Genomic DNA, 9,213 nt, shown 5'->3' with positions numbered 1-9,213 from the left:
TTATTAACATCACAGAACTGCAGTGTGATTATGATTACTTTAAGCAAGCAGCTTTGAAAAGAGAGCTCTGTCTTTCTTCATAATCACAGCATTGTAGAAAGATTGTTTCTGTCTGTGAATCTACTCCCATGACTGGAATATGGAGAAGAGGACTGGTCTACATGAATATGAATAGAAAAGCTAAAGGAGAATTTCAAAGAGAGTCATGACTAAAAAGAGGGTAAAAAACTATTACGTCTTTTGCTTAAAAATCATATCTCAAATAGTTTAGGTTATCAAATCAAATTAAGACCTTTCCAGAAGCAATAAAGAAAAAGATTAAAATTTTGTGGTTGATGGAAACAAAAATTGCTTTTTAAAAGACTATCAAATATTAAATTAGCATGAAATTCTTCCCGCCCACACAGTAATTATGAACTCAAAGGTGAGCTCAGGATCAAGTGCTGATATTTTCATGACTTCACATAAATGTGAGATCTGAAATATTTAAAATGCCAAGAGGTATTTAACAAGAAAAATCTTTGGGAAGTTGGTGTCTTTTTTGTCATGCCCAGAACCGAGATTGAGAAAGGCATAAGGAGAACATAGCAAGTCTAGGGATGTGGCAGGCTATGGGAAGAGCACATGAACCAGAGTTGACTGAAATCTGCGTTCAAATTCCCCTTGCTAACTAATCTCTTTGTACAGTAACTTCCTCATTTTAGAACATGGCAAATAATACTTTTCCTCTGAAATTGTTGTCAAAATTTAAAAATTTAATGTAGACAAAATACCTACCAGCATGCCATTCCATGTAAATGCTTAACAAATTTGTACTGTAAATTCTGGGATATTTTCATGCAGAGTGTAGGAATTAAGAAAATAATTTTTAAGAAAGAGCCTAAGGCTAAGAGAAAGGAAGGGTCAATGTGACCTGACAAATGGATAGGTCTGTGTGTATGTGTGTGTGTGTGTGTGCGCGCTTTCACGCGCATGGTCGGGGGACGGTGCTGTGGAGCGGGTGGAGAGCTGGGAGAAAAGCAGATAGTGAAGGCAGTAGAAAGAATGAAGCTGGTTACCCCTGGAGGAGTTGATTTCATATATCAGGTTAAGACCAAAGAGTGTCTTGGCATCTACATGGTGCTCTTGTTTCTCTGGAGATCAAAAGGAGGCTTGTGGCAATTTCTGTTCTTAGAGCAAGAAGATAAACATCATACTGTTAAAATGACTGCAACCCATGGGTCAGTGTTGAGATGAGAAGTTTGTAGCCTTGAGGTTCACAGGTTCCACTGCTTCCTTCAGATTGAACAAGAGCGGTCCTGGTAGTTAACTTCCTAACATTCATGCCATGGCTCTCTCATTGTGTAGCAGCAATATAGTTTTGGAAATTAATATCTGTTCTATGGAGGTATGCTTGATTTAAACATAATCTTATGCCCTTTTGCAATAATTAGTTTAAAATTAGAGTAGAAAAATATACTTGATGCACCCATCACTCAGCTTTTTACCCCCTAACTCTTGAGAGAGAAAAGTTGTTCCTCCTCTAAATGCACCTCTAAGGAAGCATGTTGCCTTACCTGGAAACCAGTCTACAATCATGAGAAGATGAATCTGACGCTGTTGATTGAAGAGTAGAGATATGGAAAGAGCTAGCGTCTTCACGACATTGCCGAGCCATTGGTTTAACAATGTCCTGAAGCCTGGCCTACATCTGGACTTCCACTCCTGTAATGAATAAGTGTTATTTAAATGAGCTTAAACACAGTTTTCTGTTACTTTTAACCAATCATATCCAAACAGATATAGTGACTCCCAAAATTTGACAGCCAGTGGTTTATATTACATTAAAGGTAAGAAATTAGGGGCAATACTTAAATGAACTGTTTAATGTTTTAAAGCTATTTCAATATAACTGGATAACATGATGTATTTGTGTACATTATCTACAATGGTTAAATAATTTGTGCTTTTTACTCCAATATAAGTGTAGAAGTGCTCTTGAACACTTTTATAATAATAAGAGGATAAAAGAGCACTATCATGTAAAAAGAGGTGGTGGTGGGAAACTTAGGGAGTGGGTGTACAGGGTCTTTAATATTATGCAGTGTATTCATTTTATAAAATTGCAATAGTTCAGAAAAACTCAGGTATACAAGAAATGTGATTGGGAGGGTGTGTAATACAATTAGCTCACCGGGAGAGAATCGACTGCTTTTAGGTTTTTGGTCTATAGTTCTCCTTGCCAGCCTTTTGCTTCAGAGGTAGCTCCTCTGGATCATTTCTTGGCATGGTATCATCATTTCACTGGCAATTGAATGGTCTAGGCATCAAATCAGCATGTGATCTGCCCCCACCTTTGCAATCTGCAAAGACACAGAAAAGTCCTAATCCAAACTTTAGTGGTGGACTATCCATCCTGCCTCTTTCCACATGCACCCCTTATCTAAATTGCAGAATTCTGAATAGGCATATTATCTTGCTTTCTCTCTGGAGTCCTCTCACCAAAACTCCACATTTTGCTTAGAGTGCATGAACTTTCAAATGCTCTCCATACCGCTTTAGGTCATGGGAGACTTGGGAGAATGAGGACGGACATCTATGGCCTTCTCACAGTTGGATCTGCTGTGCTGCTATCTCTATAGCCCTTCCATGACTTTGTGAAGCTGCTTCTCCCAACATTCCAGACAGAAATCTAGGCAAACATCCATGCTACTCTTGGAACTCAAACTTAAAGTGAAATCTGAGGGAAATTCTGTGCGTCTGTCTTTGCTAATATCCTCTTTGCATTTTTATCAATGAGTTGGATTAATGAATAGAAATCATGGTTCTATTCTACAGCTGTCCCAATACTGAGGGAAACAGCTGAACATCAAATAATAGCTACAAACATTTATCCAGTGCTTACTATATCTATGTTTCTATGCTCTTTATATATATTAGCTCATTTATTTCTTATTTCATAGATGGGGAACTTGGTGCATGGGTACATCAAGTAATTTGCCAAGGGCCACACAGCAAATTAAGCAAGTTAAGATTTGAACCGAAGTAGACTGGCTCTTATGTACATGTTTTGATGACCTCAGTGTGGTGTAATAGTTAAGTCAATAGAATGGATTCTTTAGTTGTAATAAAACAAGGGCAGGGGGAGGACTGGCTTTATAATACTTTATATGAACAAGGAAAAGGGTTTTTAGTTAGTCATAATCTAGATTTGAACAGGGATAAGCTGCTTTTAAAAAAGTTAACACCACCCCAGACTTCCAACAAATAAGAATATGATTCAGCAGAGAGGAAGTAAATGTTCCACTGAATTCTAAGTACTCTGACCAATAGATTGTGCTGGAATATTTCATCTAAGTCTGGTATCAGAGTTCACATGCAACATTATCAGACTCAAGATGTCTAAGATGTTAGCCAAAATGACGTTCAGTCTAGTGACCAATTCTTATGAAATGGGACAGAAGCTTGTCAAAAAGGGCAATGTAATAGCAGTTTCCAGATATTCCTAGGAAGAGGTATGGCTTGTGAGGTTACCAGATTAACATCTCAGCTCAAGATCAAGAAGAACCATCTAAATGTTTAAAGTCCTCTACAATAGTCAGGGCTGCCTCATCATGTAGTGATCTCCCAGGCAATAGAAGTTTCAGGAGGCCCACACAGTAATTATGAACTCAAGGGTGAGCTCCGGATCAAGTGCTGATATTTTCATGACTTCACATAAATGTGAGATCTGAAATATTTAAAATGCCAAGAGGTATTTAACAAGAAAAATCTTTGGGAAGTTGGTGTCTTTTTTGTCATGCCCAGAACCGAGATTGAGAAAGGCATAAGGAGAACATAGCAAGTCTAAGGATGTGGCAGGCTATGGGAAGAGCACATGAACTAGAGTTGACTGAAATCTGCGTTCAAATTCCCCTTGCTAACTAATCTCTTTGTACAGTAACTTCCTCATTTTAGAACATGGCAAATAATACTTTTCCTCTGAAATTGTTGTCAAAATTTAAAAATTTAATGTAGACAAAATACCTACCAGCATGCCATTCCATGTAAATGCTTAACAAATTTGTACTGTAAATTCTGGGATATTTTCATGCAGAGTGTAGGAATTAAGAAAATAATTTTTAAGAAAGAGCCTAAGGCTAAGAGAAAGGAAGGGTCAATGTGACCTGACAAATGGATAGGTCTGTGTGTATGTGTGTGTGTGTGCGCGCGCTTTCACGCGCATGGTCGGGGGACGGTGCTGTGGAGTGGGTGGAGAGCTGGGAGAAAAGCAGATAGTGAAGGCAGTAGAAAGAATGAAGCTGGTTACCCCTGGAGGAGTTGATTTCATATATCAGGTTAAGACCAAAGAGTGTCTTGGCATCTACATGGTGCTCTTGTTTCTCTGGAGATCAAAAGGAGGCTTGTGGCAATTTCTGTTCTTAGAGCAAGAAGATAAACATCATACTGTTAAAATGACTGCAACCCATGGGTCAGTGTTGAGATGAGAAGTTTGTAGCCTTGAGGTTCACAGGTTCCACTGCTTCCTTCAGATTGAACAAGAGCGGTCCTGGTAGTTAACTTCCTAACATTCATGCCATGGCTCTCTCATTGTGTAGCAGCAATATAGTTTTGGAAATTAATATCTGTTCTATGGAGGTATGCTTGATTTAAACATAATCTTATGCCCTTTTGCAATAATTAGTTTAAAATTAGAGTAGAAAAATATACTTGATGCACCCATCACTCAGCTTTTTACCCCCTAACCCTTGAGAGAGAAAAGTTGTTCCTCCTCTAAATGCACCTCTAAGGAAGCATGTTGCCTTACCTGGAAACCAGTCTACAATCATGAGAAGATGAATCTGACGCTGTTGATTGAAGAGTAGAGATATGGAAAGAGCTAGCGTCTTCACGACATTGCCGAGCCATTGGTTTAACAATGTCCTGAAGCCTGGCCTACATCTGGACTTCCACTCCTGTAATGAATAAGTGTTATTTAAATGAGCTTAAACACAGTTTTCTGTTACTTTTAACCAATCATATCCAAACAGATATAGTGACTCCCAAAATTTGACAGCCAGTGGTTTATATTACATTAAAGGTAAGAAATTAGGGGCAATACTTAAATGAACTGTTTAATGTTTTAAAGCTATTTCAATATAACTGGATAACATGATGTATTTGTGTACATTATCTACAATGGTTAAATAATTTGTGCTTTTTACTCCAATATAAGTGTAGAAGTGCTCTTGAACACTTTTATAATAATAAGAGGATAAAAGAGCACTATCATGTAAAAAGAGGTGGTGGTGGGAAACTTAGGGAGTGGGTGTACAGGGTCTTTAATATTATGCAGTGTATTCATTTTATAAAATTGCAATAGTTCAGAAAAACTCAGGTATACAAGAAATGTGATTGGGAGGGTGTGTAATACAATTAGCTCACCGGGAGAGAATCGACTGCTTTTAGGTTTTTGGTCTATAGTTCTCCTTGCCAGCCTTTTGCTTCAGAGGTAGCTCCTCTGGATCATTTCTTGGCATGGTATCATCATTTCACTGGCAATTGAATGGTCTAGGCATCAAATCAGCATGTGATCTGCCCCCACCTTTGCAATCTGCAAAGACACAGAAAAGTCCTAATCCAAACTTTAGTGGTGGACTATCCATCCTGCCTCTTTCCACATGCACCCCTTATCTAAATTGCAGAATTCTGAATAGGCATATTATCTTGCTTTCTCTCTGGAGTCCTCTCACCAAAACTCCACATTTTGCTTAGAGTGCATGAACTTTCAAATGCTCTCCATACCGCTTTAGGTCATGGGAGACTTGGGAGAATGAGGACGGACATCTATGGCCTTCTCACAGTTGGATCTGCTGTGCTGCTATCTCTATAGCCCTTCCATGACTTTGTGAAGCTGCTTCTCCCAACATTCCAGACAGAAATCTAGGCAAACATCCATGCTACTCTTGGAACTCAAACTTAAAGTGAAATCTGAGGGAAATTCTGTGCGTCTGTCTTTGCTAATATCCTCTTTGCATTTTTATCAATGAGTTGGATTAATGAATAGAAATCATGGTTCTATTCTACAGCTGTCCCAATACTGAGGGAAACAGCTGAACATCAAATAATAGCTACAAACATTTATCCAGTGCTTACTATATCTATGTTTCTATGCTCTTTATATATATTAGCTCATTTATTTCTTATTTCATAGATGGGGAACTTGGTGCATGGGTACATCAAGTAATTTGCCAAGGGCCACACAGAAAATTAAGCAAGTTAAGATTTGAACCGAAGTAGACTGGCTCTTATGTACATGTTTTGATGACCTCAGTGTGGTGTAATAGTTAAGTCAATAGAATGGATTCTTTAGTTGTAATAAAACAAGGGACAGAAAACAATAGGCAGGGGGAGGACTGGCTTTATAATACTTTATATGAACAAGGAAAAGGGTTTTTAGTTAGTCATAATCTAGATTTGAACAGGGACAAACTGCTTTTAAAAAAGTTAACACCACCCCAGACTTCCAACAAATAAGAATATGATTCAGCAGAGAGGAAGTAAATGTTCCACTGAATTCTAAGTACTCTGACCAATAGATTGTGCTGGAATATTTCATCTAAGTCTGGTATCAGAGTTCACATGCAACATTATCAGACTCAAGATGTCTAAGATGTTAGCCAAAATGACGTTCAGTCTAGTGACCAATTCTTATGAAATGGGACAGAAGCTTGTCAAAAAGGGCAATGTAATAGCAGTTTCCAGATATTCCTAGGAAGAGGTATGGCTTGTGAGGTTACCAGATTAACATCTCAGCTCAAGATCAAGAAGAACCATCTAAATGTTTAAAGTCCTCTACAATAGTCAGGGCTGCCTCATCATGTAGTGATCTCCCAGGCAATAGAAGTTTCAGGAGGTTTCCGGATGACCATTTGTTGAACATCTCATTTGTTGGAAAAGAATGCTAATTGGAATACCATTCCAACAAAGCCATTTTAGGAATCTGGCTTTTCCAAGATAGTTTTTAGCCAAAATACAGTTTTCCACACAATTGTTAACTAGAAAGAAAACATCAAATTAGTATAGGCTTCTCAAAACTTATATTAGTTCATAATGATGGGCAATATTGCCATGAAATTTGAAAGAATAATACTTAAAATGAAACTTCTAAACTGCTTATCATATGTTTGCAAAAATGTTAAAAGTTCAATTTCAAATGGATGTTTTCCAGCCACATTAGTGTTTTTAAGTGCTCTGTCTTTGGGAAGACGCCGCAATAAATAAAAGGGTGCAAATTAAGTGGCTGAACACCCTGTCAGGATGCCTTGTACAAGGAGTGCACATGTGATGAGTGAGGAAGGGAGAAAAGGTTAATATAATTAGAGAAGGGTAACTCCAAAGAACATGTCTTGTGAGTCATCTATGTTCACATTTCTTTGAACTTTGTCTATCCTAAGAGAGATGAAATAATTACACAGACATAACGAGTTACCCTTTTAGTACAATGCATCCCACATTCCTCCATCCATTCATCATCATCAGTGATATTTGTGTTCAATGCTGTCATGCAGAGCTAGTTGCCAACAATTATTAAAAAGAAAACCAAAAGGTTATGCATTTGGGAGACAATGCAAAACCAGTGTTCACAATGTGTGCAATGAACACATCAATCCATTAAAGGCAAAAATCACTAAGGAACTCCTCAAAGATACTCTCGCATCAAGGACTATCTCCAGAGACCTAAGAAATAAATGAAGCGATTATCTGTCACTCACAATTTTGCATCTCTGAAACAGAATCCACAATGGCTATGACATTGCTATATAGCATCTTTTCCCTTTCCATTTTACCTACATTCTCACTTATTGATTGTGAAAGCCTTTTTCTCTGGACTTTCCTCATTACCTGCTTTTTTTCTTCAAAAACAAACAATAAAAATACTCTAGGATTTTATTACCAGAAACATGTCATGTAGCAAGCATCCTGCCTGGCATAGTGTTGGTACTATTTTGGTACTATTCCTGCAAACTTCTTAGAAAAAGAAAAGGAATATTTTAAAATATTTTTTTCTCTCCTCCCTTTCTCTTTCCTTTCCTCCTTTCCCTTTCTTTTCCTCTCTTCTCCTTTCACCTCTTCCTTTCTGTCCTCCCTCCTCCTTCTCCTTTCTCTTCCACTTCTGGAACTTATGTTTCCCTTTGGAATAAAATTTTCTTCAATCTTAATACATTTTTTTCATATTACTAATAAAATAGCTCTTATATAACGCTTGCTATATGTTCTAAAGACATATATTGGCTCATTTAAGTTTTTCAATAACTCTAGGATGTATACAATATCATTATACCTTTTCGTAGAAAGAAAATTGAGGCAAGGAGAGGTTATGTGTTTTGCCTGTGGTCGCATGGCTGATGAGATCTAAGTACAGGTACTGTGGTTCCAGAGTCCATACTTGAACCAGAGACATATTCTCCTCCTCTAACTCTAGGGTTTTCCAAAGCAGTGACTTTCTTAAAGACTGAGGAAGAAGGAACTAAAATATACTGGACCCCTAACTGTGCCAGGCACTCAACATATGTTATCTGCTTAGATCTCTGCAACAACACTACAAGTTATGCATTATTATCTATAATTTACAGACAGGTTAAAAAAAATTTTGCCTAATGATACACTGTAAGCCACAGAAACAGATTTCTATCTAGCTAATTCAATATATGTACCTAATAATCTGTAACTGGAAATAAAGTAAATAGCCTTTACTCGAGGTTTCACTTTTCGTATTGTCTTCTTGTGCATTCTGATACTGTGACCTGAACACTACAGAGAATTTGAACTGGGCAGTCAAGGCTTCATCTTTCTTTTGACTCACTCTCAAAATTTTATTCTCTTTTCTGAAAGACTTAGGAGACCTATAATCTGGTCCTGAGTCATATTGCTGACTCTGACTTGCATCACATATATTTTTTTCTTTCTTTGATATCCTAAATCCTAAAATGGGAAATTTTGAATCAATGATTAAAAGAGAACTATATGCATCACATTGTAAGAATTATTAGGTTGAACTGTATGAAACTAATGTTTTTGTAGGTTAAATAAGTCAAATACTGAAATTTAATATGGGTCAATGTCATATGTTTTATAATCTCCATTTTTATTTTCATAATTTATATGAAAATTATTATAGAAGACTAAATTTTAAAGAAAATATAATCTTATTACCAAGAAATAATTGTCAGTATGTTTTATATAATTTTATTT

General features: G+C 37.0%; 1 pseudogene; it reads right to left on the bottom strand.

The window, feature by feature from the left end:
* Positions 1–1,684: 1,684 nt before the first annotated feature.
* LOC105289210 overlaps positions 1,685–9,213 on the bottom strand; it is a 13,131-nt pseudogene continuing 5,602 nt past the window's right edge.

This window comes from Pteropus vampyrus, unplaced genomic scaffold (genome assembly GCF_000151845.1).
Source record: "Pteropus vampyrus isolate Shadow unplaced genomic scaffold, Pvam_2.0 Scaffold1, whole genome shotgun sequence".
In the NCBI taxonomy this organism is placed as follows: domain Eukaryota; kingdom Metazoa; phylum Chordata; class Mammalia; order Chiroptera; family Pteropodidae; genus Pteropus; species Pteropus vampyrus.
This window is presented reverse-complemented; position numbering and strand designations above follow the sequence as displayed.